Source organism: Theropithecus gelada, chromosome 9, assembly GCF_003255815.1.
Source record: "Theropithecus gelada isolate Dixy chromosome 9, Tgel_1.0, whole genome shotgun sequence".
Lineage (NCBI taxonomy): Eukaryota > Metazoa > Chordata > Mammalia > Primates > Cercopithecidae > Theropithecus > Theropithecus gelada.
This window is the reverse complement of record NC_037677.1, coordinates 129469640-129490561: the sequence shown is the minus strand read 5'-3', so window position 1 is coordinate 129490561 and position 20922 is coordinate 129469640.

Here is a 20922-nt window from a genome sequence, read left to right as displayed (position 1 = left end):
AGGAAGGTAACGCCAGAGAGAAGTGGGAACAGCAGGAAGATAATGCCGTGAGGAAAAGTGGGAACAGTGGGAAGGTAACCGGTGAGGAGAAGTGGGATTGGCAGAAAGGGAACGCTGGTGAGAAGTGGGAACGGCGGGAAGGTAATGCCGTGAAGAGAAGTAGGAACAGCAGGAAGGTAACGCCAGTGAGAAATGGGACCGGTGGGAAGGTGACGCCCTGAGGAGAAGCGGGAAGGCGGGAAGGTGACGCCCTGAGGAGAAGCAGGAAGGCGGGAAGGTGACGCCGTGGGGAGAAGTGGGAACAGCGGGAAGGTAATGCCCTGAGGAGAAGCGGGAACAGCGGGAAGGTGACGCCCTGAGGAGAAGTGGGAAGGCGGGAAGGTAACGCCCTGGGGAGAAGCGGGACCGGCGGGAAGGTGACGCCCTGAGGAGAAGCGGGAAGGCGGGAAGGTGACGCCCTGAGGAGAAGCAGGAAGGCGGGAAGGTGACGCCGTGGGGAGAAGTGGGAACAGCGGGAAGGTAATGCCCTGAGGAGAAGCGGGAACGGCGGGAAGGTGACGCCCTGAGGAGAAGTGGGAAGGCGGGAAGGTAACGCCCTGGGGAGAAGCGGGACCGGCGGGAAGGTAACGCCCTGAGGAGAAGCGGGAAGGCGGGAAGGTGACGCCCTGAGGAGAAGCAGGAAGGCGGGAAGGTGACGCCGTGGGGAGAAGTGGGAACAGCGGGAAGGTAATGCCCTGAGGAGAAGCGGGAACGGCGGGAAGGTGACGCCCTGAGGAGAAGTGGGAAGGCGGGAAGGTAACGCCCTGGGGAGAAGCGGGACCGGCGGGAAGGTAACGCCCTGAGGAGAAGCGGGAAGGCGGGAAGGTGACGCCCTGAGGAGAAGCAGGAAGGCGGGAAGGTGACGCCGTGGGGAGAAGTGGGAACAGCGGGAAGGTAATGCCCTGAGGAGAAGCGGGAACAGCGGGAAGGTGACGCCCTGAGGAGAAGTGGGAAGGCGGGAAGGTAACGCCCTGGGGAGAAGCGGGACCGGCGGGAAGGTAACGCCCTGAGGAGAAGCGGGAAGGCGGGAAGGTGACGCCCTGAGGAGAAGCAGGAAGGCGGGAAGGTGACGCCGTGGGGAGAAGTGGGAACAGCGGGAAGGTAACGCCCTGAGGAGAAGCGGGAACGGCGGGAAGGTGACGCCCTGAGGAGAAGTGGGAAGGCGGGAAGGTAACGCCCTGGGGAGAAGCGGGACCGGCGGGAAGGTGACGCCCTGAGGAGAAGCGGGAAGGCGGGAAGGTGACGCCCTGAGGAGAAGCAGGAAGGCGGGAAGGTGACGCCGTGGGGAGAAGTGGGAACAGCGGGAAGGTAATGCCCTGAGGAGAAGCGGGAACGGCGGGAAGGTGACGCCCTGAGGAGAAGTGGGAAGGCGGGAAGGTAACGCCCTGGGGAGAAGCGGGACCGGCGGGAAGGTGACGCCCTGAGGAGAAGCGGGAAGGCGGGAAGGTGACGCCCTGAGGAGAAGCAGGAAGGCGGGAAGGTGACGCCGTGGGGAGAAGTGGGAACAGCGGGAAGGTAATGCCCTGAGGAGAAGCGGGAACAGCGGGAAGGTGACGCCCTGAGGAGAAGTGGGAAGGCGGGAAGGTAACGCCCTGGGGAGAAGCGGGACCGGCGGGAAGGTGACGCCCTGAGGAGAAGCGGGAAGGCGGGAAGGTGACGCCCTGAGGAGAAGCAGGAAGGCGGGAAGGTGACGCCGTGGGGAGAAGTGGGAACAGCGGGAAGGTAATGCCCTGAGGAGAAGCGGGAACGGCGGGAAGGTGACGCCCTGAGGAGAAGTGGGAAGGCGGGAAGGTAACGCCCTGGGGAGAAGCGGGACCGGCGGGAAGGTGACGCCCTGAGGAGAAGCGGGAAGGCGGGAAGGTGACGCCCTGAGGAGAAGCAGGAAGGCGGGAAGGTGACGCCGTGGGGAGAAGTGGGAACAGCGGGAAGGTAATGCCCTGAGGAGAAGCGGGAACGGCGGGAAGGTGACGCCCTGAGGAGAAGTGGGAAGGCGGGAAGGTAACGCCCTGGGGAGAAGCGGGAACGGCGGGAAGGTGACGCCCTGAGGAGAAGTGGGAAGGCGGGAAGGTAACGCCCTGGGGAGAAGCGGGACCGGCGGGAAGGTAACGCCCTGAGGAGAAGCGGGAAGGCGGGAAGGTGACGCCCTGAGGAGAAGCAGGAAGGCGGGAAGGTGACGCCGTGGGGAGAAGTGGGAACAGCGGGAAGGTAATGCCCTGAGGAGAAGCGGGAACAGCGGGAAGGTGACGCCCTGAGGAGAAGTGGGAAGGCGGGAAGGTAACGCCCTGGGGAGAAGCGGGACCGGCGGGAAGGTGACGCCCTGAGGAGAAGCGGGAAGGCGGGAAGGTGACGCCCTGAGGAGAAGCAGGAAGGCGGGAAGGTGACGCCGTGGGGAGAAGTGGGAACAGCGGGAAGGTAATGCCCTGAGGAGAAGCGGGAACAGCGGGAAGGTGACGCCCTGAGGAGAAGTGGGAAGGCGGGAAGGTAACGCCCTGGGGAGAAGCGGGACCGGCGGGAAGGTGACGCCCTGAGGAGAAGCGGGAAGGCGGGAAGGTGACGCCCTGAGGAGAAGCAGGAAGGCGGGAAGGTGACGCCGTGGGGAGAAGTGGGAACAGCGGGAAGGTAATGCCCTGAGGAGAAGCGGGAACAGCGGGAAGGTGACGCCCTGAGGAGAAGTGGGAAGGCGGGAAGGTAACGCCCTGGGGAGAAGCGGGAACGGCGGGAAGGTGATGCCCTGAGGAGAAGTGGGAAGGCAGGAAGGTGACGCCCTGGGGAGAAGCGGGACGGGCGGGAAGGTGACGCCCTGAGGAGAAGCGGGAACGGCGGGAAGGTGACGCCCTGAGGAGAAGTGGGAAGGCGGGAAGGTAACGCCCTGAGGAGAAGCGGGACCGGCGGGAAGGTAACGCCCTGGGGAGAAGCGGGAACGGCGGGAAGGTGACGCCCTGAGGAGAAGTGGGAAGGCGGGAAGGTAACGCCCTGAGGAGAAGCGGGAACGGCGGGAAGGTGACGCCCTGGGGAGAAGCGGGAACGGCGGGAAGGTAACGCTGGTGAGAAGTGGGAACAGTTGGTGAATTCGGCTAAGGCCCTAATGGCAGTTCCTTGTCATATTCTTGTGATTTTACATATGTTTGACGTTATATCAAAATAGTCAGTTAGGAAAAACCCTCAGAGCAGCTCATTCTCAGACCTGCTCAACAGTCTGCAAAGACTCCAAACGGTGGCAGCCGCGTCTTCCTGAGGCTCTCCCGGCAACGGCGCCGGCCGACCTGCCCCGGCGAAGTGTGCGAGTCAGGCAGGCAGCACCCGCCCGCCAGGCCTAGCCACGGGGAGGAGGGAGGCGGCTCAGCAGGCGCTGGGCGTCCTGGGGGTGACCTGGGGTCACAGACGGCAGGGCCTGAGGCCACGCCGAAGAGCCTGCGGCCGTTTAGCCTCACGGGGTAATTGCAACTCATCACCATTTCACCGTTGTTTATTTTATGCGGCACTTGCTTGCATCCACTCAAACTGCCAGACCACGAACCCAGAAACCGTGACTATTTTGTCCCCCACCATTGGCCTCGCCCTAGAACCAGGCCTGGCCCAGGCTGGGTGGGTGGGTGTGAGGGATAAGAAGAGAAATGGCAGGCAAATCGGTTTGAACATGCGGAGCTGGCCGCCACGCAGGACAGACCCTGAAGCCAGGGCTCTTTCGGACCTTATCGTGAGGCTGATCCTTGGAGCACAGTGAGGCGGCTGCAGGGTGAACAAGGCCCTCTGTGTAGGCTCTGGAGTAGAATGGTCATCATGGACAGGCCCCCAGCTGCTGGGCTGTGACTGTTCTGAGGCTGAAATGGGCAGACGGCTTTGCCTCCTCTCCACCTGCAGCTGCAAGCCTGGATTGTTGAGGCGCCCAGGGAACCTCCTCCACGCTCCTGTCTTGCTCTTGCATTTCTGAGCTCCCTGGCAGGTCAGCCTCCCGTTTATTAAATCCTGACATGAAACTTGGATTAAGATCTCGGTAATGCGGCCGGGCGCGGTGGCTCAAGCCTGTAATCCCAGCACTTTGGGAGGCCGAGACGGGCGAATCACAAGGTCAGGAGATCGAGACCATCCTGGCTAACACGGTGAAACCCCGTCTCTACTAAAAAAAAATACAAAAAAAAAAAAAAAAAAAAAAAAAGATCTCGGTAATGCTAAAGCCCTTGCTCTCTGAACCCATGCTCATGAGGGATGAATCGCGTCTCCCCAAAAGATACGTTCAAGTCCTAAGCCCGCGTTCCTATAAATGTGACCAATTTGGAAACAGGGTCTTTGCAGATGTAAAAAGTTAAGGATATCATGATGAGATCATCTTGGATTTAGTATGGGCCTGAAATCCAATGCCTGGCATCCTTATGGGAGAAAGGAGAGGCTTGCAAAGACGGAGGTGGGGCTGGGTGATGCTGAGGACACCCGGAGTCACCAGAAGCAGAAGTGCCGAGGAGGGGTCTCCGTGGAGTGAGCAGCTTTGAGGCAGCACAGGCCTACACCTCTATCTTGGACTCTGGCTTCCAGAACCATGAGGAAACAAGTGTCTTGTTTTAAGCTGCAGCCCAGGAATCCGCTGCCTGTGGCTCACCAGTTCCTTTGGGCACATCTTCCCTCTCCTAATGGGGTAAAATTGGGGGCAAGGTGCCATGACCTGTGGCTTTGGGGGTGCTCTCAGGAGCGGCCTGGGGCTGAGCAGGCAGGGAGCCTCTACCTGCACCTACTGTGCCTGCTCCCAGTGAGGGCTGGGACGCCCCACCAATGCAGAGCAGGTGCCAGGAACGTTGATGGACGGATGGAGGGAGGGATGTTAATGGACGGATAGGGGGATGAAGGGATGGCTGGTACACCACGGAGCAAGGATGAAACCCTAGATGCAAATCGGGCTCCGAGTCAACTTACGGGAGTTCTTTGATGAAAACGTGTATTCATAAAATGAGTCACAAAGCCCTTGAATTTTTCATTTTCGATCTGCATTTGTAAACATCTTTACTCAGTTTCACTTTGAACAGGGAGGTCATTTAAATTATAATTTCAAGCTCAAAACATGAGGGCTGTTATTCTGGCCCACTTTTTTTTTTCTTGGAAAAGATAGGAAGCTCTTCGCCAAAAGAAAAATAAGTCACAAGCTTAATAAATAATGAAGTACAAAGCAAACCACTCATGCTCAATTTTTCATACTTCCATGAATATTTCAGCAAATAATAGATGGCCTTAGAAGACAACTATAAGGCTAGCAGGGACCTGGGGCTGGGGACAGCCACCTTCTCCTCTCAACCCTCTTGATGTCACTTGTGTAAAATTAATGTAGGAGTTGGTTTCCTCTTCTAATTCATCACGAAAGGATATTTCTATTCACAATATCACCTTCCAGTTATCCATCCAAGGCACTTTGGTGATGCAGGGCAGGCGAGTGCCAAGTGGGGCTGAGCCCTGACGGTTCTTGGCTTTGCCCAGGAGAGAACTCAAGGGCGAGCGGCAGGTAGAAGGAAAGAACTTGATTGAGGCGGCCCTGTCACAGCTCACAGCTGCCTGACTGCTCCTGCAGCGGGCTGCCTGGTAGGCAGAGAGCAGCCGCTTGGGGCAGTTTTGCAGTCACACTGAATACCGCTTTTAATTGCATGCAGATTAAGGGGCGGTTTATGCAGGAATTTCCAGGGAAGGGGTAGTAACTTTTGGGTCATTGGGTCACTGCCATAGAATGGGGTGGTAACTCCCGGGTGTTGCCGTGGCAACGGAAAACTGACAGGCACTCGAGTGGGCGTGGCTTAGAGAAAGCCGCTTCCACCAGCGCTGTTTTAGCTAGTCCTCAATCTGGTCCAGAGTCCAAGTACTGCCTCTGAAGTCGACTCCCACCTCAAACCACTAGAATGATGGCCTCCCAGTCCTCTCTCAGAACACAGCCATTAGCCGCGTGATTCTGTCCTCCCAGCCCAGCTGGCAGCTCCCAGCCCCTGCCCTATCATGGGTCTCCCCAGCTGTGCAGGCTGTGCAGGGACTGTGAGCCCTCCCCATGCGGAGGAAGCAGAGGGGCTAGAACTGCCTGCCTGGCACATGCACGTGGAGAGGCTGATTGCTGTGCACACTCGCGCAGGCACACATGCACTTGCTCACACACACTGAACTCATGCTCACACATGCATGCTTGCACGTCAGGCTTACAGTGCTCACCCGTGCACTCACACTCATACACGGCCAGCGTCCTAAGGCGGAAGAGTGAAGGAAAAAGGGCCGCGCTCCAAGGCTGGGCTGCACGTACAGCAGGGGTGAGGGGTGGGGGGTCGGGGAGCAGGCATGCAGTGGGGGTGAGGTGAGGGGTCCCAGGAGCAGGCATGCAGTGGGGGTGAGGTGAAGTGAGGGGTCCCGGGAGCAGGCATGCGGTGGGGGTGAGGTGAAGTGAGGGGTCCCGGGAGCAGGCATACAGCAGGGGTCACATTGAGCAGATCTTGATGTGTCTGGCTTAGCCTTAGCTTCAGCCCCGAATTCTTGCTTACACTTCTAGAAATAAATTACAGCCAACCCGGTCAACACGCTTCCAAATTTTCCAAGACATTTGCTGACGTCGTTAGCTGGTGACATCCTCTTCTTCACATTTTGAAAGCTTAAAAATAAAAGTCCTGGATCCAAGTCAGACGCCAGCATTTGCTGCTTCCCCTCTGTCTTCTGAGCAGATCTGAGCCTGGGGTTCCGGCTGGGTTTGTTGTTAACTCAGATACAAAAAACATCTCCCAGCCCTGCCTCCCCGCGCCGTCCGCCTACGGGGCCTGCAGCCTGAGTTTGGCTCCTGCCTGAGCCATGCTGTCTCAGTGTGAGGGGCCGTGGGGGTGTCCCTCTGGGGTGTGGCTCCAGACCAGGGGCCTCTGTCACACTCGAGGGCAGCAGTGTTTGGGAAGAGCTGTCACCTCTCCAGGGAGTGCCCCTCGGGATGGCACCACTCTGGTGGCTCTGACACACACGGTGACCAGGGAGGGCTGAGGTGGGAGCACGTTCTGGCTGAACCACGTGGGAGGCGGCATCTGAGGACGAGGCCTCGCTGTCTGTGACCAGCGACCCTCGGCCAAGCGTGGGGACGGCTGTGTCCCCAGGGCTGCAGCAGCCATGCACCAGCAGCACCTCCCCCAAGCCCCTCACCCTGTCCACGACCCCTTTCATGGCACCCTCATCAGGGGTGGGGCGATCGTCCCCTTGGGTCCAATCTGGATGCACCAAGTCCGCCCCATTCAGCTCTAGGCCAGCACCTGTTCTCAGAAGAGGTCTTGCCTTGCCAAGGCTGGCCCCGGTCTCGGGCCTGAGACAAGGGCCCAAGTGGGAGTTGGCTGGGGAGGGGCCTGGGGGGCCTGGAGAGGTGGGGGCAGCCGGAGAAAGAAGGTGACGGCCTGGGAGCCTCAGCGAGGCCTAGACGGGGGACGGGCAGAGGAGCCTCCTTAGTCCCCGTCCAGGGGAGAAAGCCATGACCTCGACCCAGGTGCCCACCTGCCCTGGGGGCCTGACTGTGGGTCTCACCTGCCCTGGGGGCCTGACGGCGGGTCTCACCTGCCCTGGGGGCCTGACTGCGGGTCCCACCTACCCTGGGGGTCTGACTGAGGGTCTCACCTGCCCTGGGGGCCTGATGCGGGTGCCCACCTGCCCTGGGGGTCTGACTGAGGATCTCACTTGCCCTGGGGGCCTGACTGTGGGCCCCACCTGCCCTGGGGGTCTCACTGAGGGTCTCACCTGCGTGCAGGGTGTCCGCTGTATGGCTGCCAGTTTGGAGCATGGCGACGGCCCAGGGTCCCATCTGACTCGAAGCTCCTGGTGGGAGCCGGGTTTGAGGCACACGGCAGCCTCTGTGCTGCGTGGGGGGCAGGTCGGCCCAGGTGACATCACACCCACCGTTGTGTGAACCACCAGGAGGAGCCCCGGGAGGATAAGGACAAAAGATCATCCCTGGGGCAATGGAATCCGGAAGGTGCTGCCAGGGGCCAGGGATGAGTGGCCGGGAGGAGAGCCCTCGGCCTCAGCGCGCACTGAGACCAGGGTGGCGGCACCTCCTCGGCTTATCCGGACAGAAGGGCGTGTCAGAGGAGAGGCTCCAGTTCGGGCTGCCTTTCAAACAGCAACATCAGAAATGCCCCATCTCCCCTGGTCTGAGGGATCCAGAAGGGTCTAGACCACATGGCGGTTCCCCACCCAGGACAGCCTCTCTCCCTCTGGGAAGGAGAGGTCGCCTTGGTCAGAATCCCACCCTCACCTGACCAGCCCAAGTCTCCCCTGGGACAGGAGGGGTGGAGGCCTCCCCTTTCCAGACCCTGATTGAAATGCCAGCCGGGGAGGGAGACCGGCATCCCTGGAGTGTGGTGGCCCCTGGGAGAGCTGCACCCAGCCAGGTGGTGAGCAGAGATGGTGCCGCAGGCATGCTGGGCAGGTGAGGCCCAGGAGTCCCGGTCCAGGCACGTCGCCTCCAGCGCCCACCTGTCGGTCTGTGTAGGAGGCCAGGATGCCCTGCAGCGGGGATTGGTTGGGGAGGAGCAAAGGGAGAGGAGGGCATCGCTGTGGCCCTCGACAGCCTGGGGGTCTCCAGCAGAGTTGGCAAGGCCAGTGCTGGAGGAGTGGCCACATCACCTCCTGCCTCCCCCTGCAGAGCTATGCTGCAACTCCTGACCCCCGAAACATGGCGCAGAGGCTGCCGTGTGCCTCAAAGCCCAGCTCCCACCCTGGAGATTCAGGCCAGATGGACCCCTGGGCCCTCACCATGCCTGGAGATGGCGACTGTGCAGAGAAGGTCCTACATGCAGGCAGGCCCCTGGTGCTGGCCCACGGGCTCCAGGGACCTGTGACCAGGAGATGCTGAGCTCAGCGTGTGGTGGTGTGAACATCTGTCAAGTAAGTAAAGGCATGAGGGGAAGAGGAACCCGTCAGAGGACAGGGGTCCAGGGCCAGGCAGGGGATGGCGCCACAAGGACTGAGGGAAGGAGGACGATGGAATCCCGCTGTCCATGGGAAATTAACCTGAGCAGCTGTTCAAGAGGAGGACGCTTTGAGTCGGGCCAGTGCCTGGAGAACTGGCATGGAGCCTGGGGCTGCGTTTCAGCTGTGCCCTGGGCGAGGCTCGGAGCAGCTGGCTCTGCGGGGACCTTGGCCACAGCTTCTTCCTGCTGCTCCCCAGTCTCACTGCCTCCTTCTGGAGGGTGCACAAGTGACCCCCAAAAGTGCTCCCTAAAGTACTCCTGGGCTTGGGAGCAGGAGCTCCTGGGTCCTCCCACTCGCCTTCCGAAGGGCCCTGCCCAGCCTGGTGTCAGCAGGCATCCCAGGGGGAGGGCCCCGCGGCTCCCCACTGCCTGTCACCTGGCTGTGTGCAAGCCAGGGAGGTCACTGTGATGTCCCGGTTTCCAACTTCGCTGGTAGAGTGGTGACATTTTCTCTCAAATCACTGCATCCTGCCACAGCCGACTGATCTTGCATTTAAACAGCCGCCCGCTGTGTCCTGGCGCTCAGAGGAGGATAGGGCCTGCCTGTTAATACCCAGATTGTGAGCACACAGGGCGCGGAGAGGCCCTTCAGAGCAGGACGACTAAAATAGCACTGCCAGTGCCCTACAGGAGCAGACCTGCCCGACTCTTTCTTCCTGAGTGCAAGGAAGGGCAGTCGCCCCGACACCCTGTCAAACTGAATGTTTAAAGCTCTGATGTGAGTCACATGGGCGGCCTCTGTGCTAGGGGCCTTGCTGTCAACACACAGGTCTGGGCACCAACATGTCCTAAAGTCCTACCAGGTGCCATGTCCTGCCTGCCCCACACCCCAGGTCCTGTGGGCAACCCCAGCAGATCCCTCCCCAGCTTCGCAGCTGTCCTGATGGGCACGGGACTCCCTGCTGCAGGCCCCAAACACAGGCAGGACCCTCCACATGGGTGGGGTCTCTGATCTGTGGATGGAGAGACCCAGCCTCGGTGGTCAGGTAAAGGGTCTGCGTTCATCCAGGAAGGGAGGGACCAAGCAGGAGCTGAGCCCACTGGACCTGCCACCAGCCCACAGTGACCCCCAGGGTCCTGAGCTCAGGACGCAGGAGTCCACCTGTCCCCCGCACACTGCATGCAGAGCTCTGCCCTGTTTGTGGAAGCGTGGAGGCGGGCTGGCCTCCTGAGATGGCAGAGAGGGACCACCACTTCAGAGTGGTGGGGGAGGGAGGGGCAAGGGCCCCGGGGTGTCCTCCTTCAGCCTGAAGAGGTCACAGCACCCTCAGAAACGGGATCCTCCCTCAGCCTGATGAGGCCTCAGCACCCTCAGAAACGGGATCCTCCCTCAGCCTGATGAGGCCGCAGCACCCTCAGAAACTGGATCCTCCCTCAGTCCTCAGATGAGGCTGCAGTGCCTTCAGAAACAGGATATTTGATGCAGGATGTGGCAGAGGGGCTTTCACAGGCCTGTGAGTGAACACAGGGCGGCCTGTCTCCTTTTTTGTATTTTTCACTCTGGTGGATGTCACTTAACCACAGGCCGATTCCACGTGCCTCTCAGCGGGACGGGAGACAGCCATTAGCCTCCAGGTGCGGGCCCACCCTGAGGGGCTGACACGGATCTGGCCAGCCCCAGGGACCATCAGCTCCAAGCTCAGCTGCACTGAGGGGCAGGGGCTCAGATGAGAGCGCTCAGCCACACAGCACTTCGCAGCAAGACCACTGATCACCCAGACCCAGACACCGGCCACCGCCAGCACACCCTGGAATGATGGACAGGAAGTGCCATCAGGGTCAGGCAGGCAAAGCAGGAGCAGCTCACCCCAAGTGGGGCAGCCAAGGACAGGGCCTGAGGCTGAGGCCTGATCTAAAGGAGGCCTCGGAGAATCCTGGGGGGAGATCAATAAGGGGGTCGATAAGGGAACTGGCCATTTATCTGCGGGAAACACTGCCTGCTGCCAACGCTTCTTCAGCAACACGTTTGCCTTTTTACTTGTTTGTGGAGAGGGTTGTCCATTTAGTTTGGTTCCCTGAAAACTCGGGAACGGGAGTCTTTAAGGATAATTTAGTTGGCAGAGGACAGGAATCCGGAGTGCTGACCAGTTGGCTTGGGATGAAATTGCAGGGAGTCAAAGCTGTCCTCTTCTGCTGAACCTGTTCCTGGGTGAGGGTCACAGAGCTGGCTGGCAGTTTCAGGTGGGGCCATGCAGTTGTCAGAAATCAAAAACCTGAAGAGACATCTCAGCAGGCCGCTGACAGCAGGCCCACCTTAGGTTCACGATAGTGATGATACCTTCAAGAGTAGCTGGGGAAGCTGCAAGTCATATGACCTCCAGAATCACGGCTGGTAATATTTAGAATTCCAGCCCTTCTCATTCTAACTTGGTAGCTGGTGGCCTTTCATTGGTTTTACAAGAGTAGTTTAGCTTTTGGGAAAGGCTATTATTTAAACTATAAACTAAATTCCTTCCCAAGGCTAGTTCAGCCTACGCCCCGGAATGGACACGGACAGTTCGGAGGTTAGAAGCGAGATGGAGTCGGTTGGGTCTGATATCTTTAACTGTCATCACTTCCTTTGTTATAATTTTCAAAGGCAGTTCCAGTTGTATCTGTCCATCTTTCATGGTCTCTGGATTTTGAGTCATGGCCATTCCTCAAGCCAAGGATGTTTACAGTTCTCCTCTTTTTTTCTGGAATGCTTTGGATTTATTTATTTTTTAATTTAACTTGATTTTTCCAGATGCACTTGGTGCGAGTGTGAGGTGAGGCCCAAGTTGGCTCGTTCCTAGCCCGGCCGTCACACGCTGCGGGACCCCCTCTGCGGCGAGCAGGGCACCTTTCCGGCCACTGCATTTCTGGGTGGCTCCACCGTGGTCTGGAGACTCCAGCGGCTCCACTCACCAGTTCACGGCTCTCGAACAGTGCTAACTTCCTACCTCGATGACATGTCTGTTATCTGGTAGGACTAGTCCACCCTTGCTTCTGCCACAGAATTTTTTTGAATCCATGCATATTTGTCTTTCAAAATAAAACTGAGAATGAACTTGCCCAGTTCTTCAGACATGCGTGCACACACACACGTACACACACACACACTCGTACATACATTGGCATTGATACGGAATCACACTAAATGTACCAACTCACTTAGGAATAATTAATATCTTTGTAATACTGAGTCTTTCTACCCAAGAATGTGGCAGTCCTTCCTACTTTTTTCCAGTCTTTTCTTCCAGTCGCCAGTAACATTCATGGTCTTCTTTGGGAATATGTTGTAGTTCCCGGGCATTTTATCTGTGCTGCTGTGGTTGTTGTAAATGGGTTATTTTCTCATTTTTCTTTTTCTTCTAACTGGTCACCACTTTCTAGGAAGTCTGTGGCTTGTCACCCTGTGTTATGCACCTGCTCTGAGGGTGCCCTCTGGTCAGGGATCAAGTCCTGGGTGTGCAGTGCACAACCTGACCACTCTGACATGCCAGTGCCCTCACCTCCGCCTTTTCATTTGTGCCTCTGATTCCTGTCTTTGATCAAATTTCATCAAGGTCATATCGAACATCCTTGCCTTGTTTCTGACAGTGAAAATGACCATTATATTTCCCATTAAGTGGGATGTTGTACATGCCCATTCGTTCCTAATTCATTTAGGGTTTTTACACAAGAATGGATGCTGGATTTTATCAAGTGCATTTTAGACATCTGTGGAAGTAATCACATTTTTCCTTTTACAGCCAGCAACGGGAGGATTAGAGTCATCAATGTCTCAATGTTAAATCATTGACTGGTCCCAATGGGTCAATCTTTCTGATCCACTGCCGATTCTGCTGGCTAAGATCCTATTTAAGGTTTTTACATTGACATTCACAGGCAAGATTGGCTCGTAGCTTTCACTTTTGTGCTACCTTCATCAAAATTGAATGTCAACATTATTCTGACTTTGAAAATTAATTTTGAAGCTCTCCTTCTTTTGCTATGCTCCAGAATCTTTTAAAAAGCAACAGAGTTACCATCTCCATAAAGACGTTGCACATTTTCCCTGTGAAAATGGCCTGATTTTCTGGGTGGGGCTGGGTAGTTCTTAACAGTTTTCTCTATTTCTTCTACGGTCATTGGTCCATTGAGAACAGCAAAGTGCTGCCGTAGGATTCTTCATTTTAAACGTGTGTGATGTCTCTTTTTCCATTTATTATTTTGTGATTTGTATTTTCTCCATTTTTCTTAATTAGCAACAGGCTGATCAGGTGCTGGGTTTATTTATTGTTGCTTTGGTTCTTCTAATCATCTTCTATTTTTGTCTTTTTAATCCCTTCCTTGTACTTTTTAAAAAATCGTAAGTACTTTTTCTCTGAGCACTGCCTTTGGCAGTGATATGTCACAGCTTTCCTTCTTGCTATTTTTGAGATACTCTATTTAATTTATTTAAGTTTTGGTTTGTTCTTGAACCTAAAAGTTGTTTAAGACACAGGCCTTTTATTCAGTGAGTAGGGCTGTTAGTTTCCAGTTGTGTTTTAAATGTCTACTTTTGCTGTCTTATTGTAAATCAAAAATAAAATTTTAAGCCCCTCGACCATCTGAACCAACCCCTCATTTCAGCCAGGGGCATTCCAAAGTTAACCTGAAAACTTAGTTCAGGCTGTGATGGGAGCAGGGAGCTGGATGTGCCTCATTATTCCTCCTCCCTTTTGGAATTACTGATAGAACAGACTCTTTAACTCTGATAAGAAACATTTACAATCTATTTGCTCTGAAACCTGCAACTTGAAGGCCTCATCTGCGTGATTAAAACCTTAGTCTCCACAACTCCTTCTCTTGACTCAGGCGTTCCTTTCTATTGATAATAACTGTTTCAACCAATTGCCAATCAGAAAATCTCTGAATCTGCCTATGACCTGGAAGCCCCCTCCCCCTTCTCATTGACCCACCTTTCCAGACTGAACCAATGCACATCTTACATGCACTCACTGATGCATCTCCCTTGAGTGCATAAAACCAGGCTGTGCCCCAGCCACCTTGGGTGCATGCTCTCAGGGTCTCCTGGGGCTGTGTCACAGGCCATGGTCATTCATATCTGCCTCAGAATAAATATCCTCAAATATTTTACAGAGTTTGACTCTTTTCGTCAACAGTGTTAGCATTGACCAGCCAGAGAGACAAGGGGAAGGAAGAAGAAATGAGTTCTCGCATACAGCCCACCTCCTCCACTCCCCACACGGCCAGCTCCTGCTCTGACCAGTGTCCCCAGGAGTCTGGGGTTTGGAGTGGAAGCTACCATGCCTTCTGGTTCACTATTTTCTGAGAACTCTTTAAAAAGAAAAAAGAAAAAGAATGACCGCAATGAAACTGCTAAACCACCTGATAATTACAGCAAGAAAATCAAATCAAAGAAAATGTCAATGCACAAAATTAGGACTGGGAATGTGAGACTGACCACAGACAGAGAGCATTAAAGTGCTTGATCCTCAGATCCTCAGATAATGCTTGGCATAACTCTGTGCTAATGATTTGAAAGTTAGGAGGCAATGCAGCTTTTAAGGAAAATTAAGATGGGCAGGATGGACTTGCGGATGGCCCAGTGACTGTGGATAAACTGGGAGGGCTCTGGGTGAGACTGGGGCTGAAGAGAGGTCTGCGGGTCTCACTTCCCCAGCAGGGCATCTGCAGCCATGTCAAGAGGATGCATCCTTCCTCCATGGGACTCCGGGATTTTCTGGTTCTCGAGGGCCTGCATTTCAGAGGGCAGGCCTGCCCTGCTGCACCCTGCTGAACCTGCACTTGCACCCCTTCCTGCAGGCCGCCCTCTCTCTCTGCACACCTCAGCTGGGAGCAAGGAGAAAGAACACAGCGAGTGATCCCTATTTGTGGGATTTCAGGACATTGGCAAAAGCTTCCATTCCAAATAAAATATCCAGCCCCCTCTGAGTGGCATCTAACTTCCACACTTAGAGACTTTTTCTTTTGACTGAAGCCAAACCTTGCTGCCACTCTCAGGGGGTGCCAGCCCCGGGAAGGGGCGTTCCTGGAAAGGTCTGCACACCGGGCTGCACACAGTGTTTCCTTCCAAGAGTGGAGAAGAGTGGGGTTTGGAGTCCTCATGCTCCAGGGTCATGGCCGCTGAGACCAGAGGAGCTGCGTTCGTCCCATCGGAATTCCACGACTCGGGCAGAATTGCACCTGCCATGTTGAGCACATGCTCCAGGAAACCCCTGTGCTCTGGGTTACAGGAGGTTCTACAACAGGCAACTCTGGTCTGCGGTGGCTGAGGTCAGAGCAGAGGTGCCCCAGGGCAGGGTGGGGCCGACTGCAAGGGGCACAAGGGCCTCTGTGTGGTGACCGGGGGGTCTCCATCCTGAGGGGTGTGGGTGACCACGTGCACACGCTTCCAAAACTCACGGAAACACAGCGCTTACCACGTGTTCACTTTGCTGCATGTAAATTATTCTAAAATAAAGGAAGCAGTGAAGCAGCAGGGAAAAGGCAGGTTTGGGATCTTCATCGCCAAGGCTGGCTTCAGGGAAACAAGCGCAGAACGAGACAGGTGGGCACTTGGTGGTAGCGAAGGCTATGAGCCACAGAGAAGCCCCAGCAAACCCTGTGCTCCGAATGACTTGGCATCTGCTGAGAGCGACGGAGCCAGAGGGAGTGCAGGGAGAGCCAGACAGACACTTCAGAGGCCTGAAGAGTGCGGGGAGAGCCAGACAGACACTTCAGAGGTCCGAAGAGTGTCGTCAGTAACACAGTCATCGAACGCCTTTCAAGTGTCCATGGAACAGTCACAAAAATGGACGACATATCTAGGCCCAGAGCAAACCACGAATTCCAAAGCATACACGCAGCCAGGCGACATTCACCAGTCACAGCGCAGTACCGCTGCCGGCTGTAGTCAATACCATGAAACGGAAAACCTCACCATCTGAACATTTTTAACTCTCTAACATAACTATTAAGCCAAAAGAAAATAAAGTTCTCTTTACCGAATATCTAGAAAACAATGAAGAAGAAAATCCACTGTTCAGGAAAATATCTCCGAAGTTTGAAATTGACAAAAATTAGTGGTGGAGTGATTTTAATATCACAGCAGAGCACTCGCCCCTCCCTCGGAAAATGCCGCCTCGCTGCCTTCCCAATCATGGCCCTCAGGGCTGCCGTACTGCGGCCCCATGAAGCTGGAGGGCATCTTACAGAAAGATGATAATGGGGACATTTTTTTAGCTTAGTAGAGAAGATAACCCTAGAGGTTACACTTTTTGTAGGACATGAACCAGGTTTAGACCTAACTTATCTAATGATCTCATAACCCCAAAATAAAATTCTAAGCCCCCCAGTTGACTGAATGGACTTCCTCTGGGCCAAGGGGACCCCAGGAAACCTGAGAAACTGGATTATTAATGGGAAGGGAGGCTGGGCTCCCCCTCCCTGTTGGAGTTTAGGCACAGCTGACCAGCATTTACACTAAAGTAGAGATCGTAAGACTGACAGACTTTCTGTGGCAATTAGATACCAAATGCCAACCTGACTCTGGCATAGCATCGTGTGACAGCAGATAGCAGACCCTAAAGAAAATCACAATATTTTACTCCCAAATACGTGTCTTTGACATGTTTTGAAATGGCTGGACAAAGTGCGCTCTTGTAGGGGAAAATTGTGTCTATAGAGAGTGGTCTTCCCTTACTAGGTCCTTTCCTGATCCAGGAGAGATTTACGTAAGAGATTTCCGGCACCTTTTAAGGTCCAGAAAGAGACGTTTATCATCTATTCTCTCTTAAGCTACTTCATGTACGAAACAAGAACGACCTTGACTTCCACAACCTCTGATCTTAAGCATTTCTTTCTGCTGACTTCAACTGAAGCAAACCTTAACATTTTCAACCAATTGCTAATCATAAAATCTTTGAATCCACCTAAGCCCTGAAAGCCCCCGTGCTGCCTGGCTTCAAGATGTCTCACCTTTCCAGGCTGAACCAATGTACAACTTAGATGTATTGATTTGCCTGTAACTTCTGTCTCCCTAAAATATGTAAAACCAAACTGTAACCCAATCACCTTGGGAACACATTTTCAGGAACTCTTGAAACTGTACCCTGGTCCATGGCCACTCATATTTGGCTCAGAAGAAACTTCTTTAAATATTTTAGAGTTTGGCCTTCCTCATCAACAATCTCTCTCCCATTTAATTTCAATTCCTCAAATACTCTGTGAAGTCATGCTGTCTTTCTATCCGTTACCTCATTCATGAGTTAAAGAGAACTTGGCCACAGAGACCAGATATTTGTATAAAAAAGAGTTTTAACAGTTTGAGAATTGAGCTTTTACAAGACATGTCAGAAATTATTAGGCACAGCCAAGAGTGCTCAGATAGAAATTCATAGTCTCACATGCTTATCAGTGAACAAGAAAACATGAAAATAGGTAAATTAAACATCCAATTCAAGAACTGCAAAACACAGCTAAGTGAGGCAGACAGAAGGACTTTGTAAACCACAAATAAAATTCTAAGCCCTGACCATCTGAATGGACCCTGCCTCTCAGTCAAGGGCATTCCAAAGTTAACCTGAAAACGTAGTTCAGGCCATGATGGGAAGGGGGAGCTTGACGTGTCTCATTATCCCTCCTCCCTGTTGGAATTCCTGAGAGAACAGACTCTTTAACTGTGATAAGAAACATTTATGATCTGTTCTCTCTGAAGCCTGTTACCTGGAAGCTTCACCTCTGTGATGAAACCTTGGTCTCCACAACCTCTATATCTTAACCTGGACATTTCTTTCTAAGTCTTTAGACAATAACTTGACTCAACCAATTGCCAATCAGAAAATCCTTGAATCTACCTATGACCTGGAAGCCCCCCACTTCCAGTTGTCCCCGCTTTCCAGACGGAGACAATGTACGTCTTACATGTGTTGACTGATGTCTCACGTCTCCCTTAAAGATATAAAACCAAGCAACCAAGCATGGCCTGACCACCACAGACACGTGTTCTCAGGAACTCCCGAAGGCTATGTCACAGGGCCATTGGCCACTCATATTTGGATCGGAATAAATCTCTTTAAATATTTTACAGAGTTTGATTATTTTCATCAACAACTTTCTAAGGAGTAAAGAAGAAATTAATGGTTTGAAAAGCAGGAAATGATAGGATCAGTTAATAGGCACCAAAGCTGGTTCTTTTAAAAAAAGAAAACAATAAAATACAGAAACTATCAACAAACCTAACCAAAAAAAAAAAAATGTAAAATCAGAAATAAGCATCAGAAAATAGCCCAGATGCAGAGTGAATGAAAAACAACTATGACAAGACTACTTTGTTCAACACTATGCATATTGAAATCTGGATGAAATGAATGCTTTTTAAGGAAAATATTATCAAATTGATTTTGGAGGAGACAATTACCACAGGAGAAGTAGACACTGCTGTTAGAGAGCCACGCCAGTCACCCACCCACACTCACGTCGGAGGAAGGAGCCACACCAGTCACCCTCCTGCACTGTAGATCCCCAAACGCCATCAGCTCAAAATGATCCTTACACCACAAAGTGTGAGCTGGATCCCTTCACACACCTGCACATGTACACACACATGCATGTGCTTACACATATGTACACATGCACACCCAAATAAACACATATACATATGTGTGGTTACATGAACACACACACTTGTACACATATACATGCACACATGCACCTACACACATGCACATAGATACACATACAGTGCACGTATACACATATACATCCATATCCACACAAATGCACACATGAACATGCTTACATATGAGTACATATGCTCACACATATACACATATCTCCCTCTACACATATACATCCACATGAACACTCATGCATACATATGCTTACACATCCATGTGTACACACATAGACACACGCACACACAATACACGTACACACATGGCCACACAACGCACATGCCTACATGTACTTACACACACTTACACATGCACACATAAACATTCACATGAAGACAACACACATATACATATGCACACATATACCTGCTCACACATTCATATAGACACACGTGCTTTACACATATATGCAGCATGTGCATACACAAATAAACATACCCCCACACACATGCATACATACACACACTTGCTCCAAATGAGAAAGAAAAGTCCACCTTACAAGTTCTCGCAAACCTTAAGGAACATGTCATTACAATGCTATGAACCAGTCCAGGAGCACAGAAGGAAAGATCAAGCTTCCACATTCTTTGTTTGAAAAGAATCACAGAATCACTTTCCATATCAATATCGAGGCGCATATTCTTAGTGTTAGCAAACAGACGCACACGGAAGGCAAGCGAGTGAGAAAGCCCATCATGGCTGGATCAGAAGACACACCGTCTTATACCGGTTCTCTTTAAATCAACCTGTACTGGAGAAAATGCCAACAGTATGCTTTTGGCTGTGTTTTGTGTTTATTTTTTAAACTAGACCAGATGTTTCAGCATTTACATCAAAATAAACATGCAAATACGGTCTTACAAAAGGTTGAAGAGCGAGGCCTCAGAGAAGAGAGTGCTGCCACTGTCCAAGCACACCGTGAGCTGCAGCAACCTCCGCAGTGGGGCCTGCTGGACCCAGAGTTCAGAACGAGGCTCTGCCCTAATGACACAGGAAGACTCAAAAATATCTTCGAGTGAATGGATGGTTAGCTAGCTGGAAACCATGATGCTAAACAGGGTATGATGCAACTGCCATTTCTGTGAACCAAAAAAGAATATACACGTACACATCACCTGTGCACAGTGTCTGCAGAGGGCAGAGGGAAGGCAGGTAGAAGTATTAATTAAGAGCTGCAGATTCATCAGATAAAAATGTGGGACCCCAGGTTAGGTGCTGGGATGCAGCAATGCTGGGTTCCTGGGATCTTGGGATGCTGGGGGTGCCGGGGGTGGTGGGATGCTGGCGTGCTGGGATACATGGAGGCTGGGATGCTGGGATGCTGAGATGCTGGGGTGCTGGGATCCTGAGTGCTGGGTGCAGGGCTGTTGGGGATGACAGCCTGGGGTGCTGAGTGCTGGGCTGTTGGGGATGACGGTGGATATTCTCCTTTCCGTCTTTCAGGGGTGTGTGCACACCACCCTCTGGCATTGTCCTGGAAACTGCCGGAACTTGGCTGCCGGGCTGCTGGCACGCTCCACGTTCGGGGCTGTCCCATCGGGAAAGGTGCCTGTAGGGGTGAGGAGACCCTCTTCTGATCCTCCTGCTTTCCTGGGGGGTGAAGCTGCTTTCCCTGAACACATCAGGCCCCGCCCCCCCAGCCGTGGGACCCCACAGTGTGGTCTTTGTCCCCCAGGGGCAGAGCTTTCTATCCCTTTTGTTCTCTGCTGATCCCCAGAGCCTGGCCCTGCACAGGTCGTCAGTGATGTCTGTGGATTAGAGATCCGTTCCCCTGTGCCTCCACAGGGGAGGGCCACACGTGCACACACATGCACACTCACACACACAGGGTCACACACACAATCATGCTTACATGTCACACACTATACACACGCACTCTTGTGTACACGTGGCACACACAGCCCAGCCACACGTTCACACCCACTCCCCCTCCTGCTGATATTCTCACAGTCACACACATGCACTCACCACGCCCTCCCCTAGTGGGCTCTGGGGTCCCACCAACCGTAGCTGGATGGCCACCCCGTGGCCTTCACCACTGCGTGGCCCAACACAGAGGTGTATTGGGTTCAGCTCCTCCTGGTTCCCTGGGCAACATTATCCTGCGGGGCCAGGCTCAGTCGGCCCTCACACGTGGGGATCCCAGCCCAGCCCCCTTTCCCAGACTCCACATTCGGATTCTCAAGCCGTGGGCAAAGTAGCCGTGCCGGCACTGACTGGCCCCAAAGTGAAACCGATGCCGCAAAGCACTGCTGTGCCAGACACCAGCCAGGCTGAGTGAGAACAGGACAGGCCCCTGGGACAGCGGT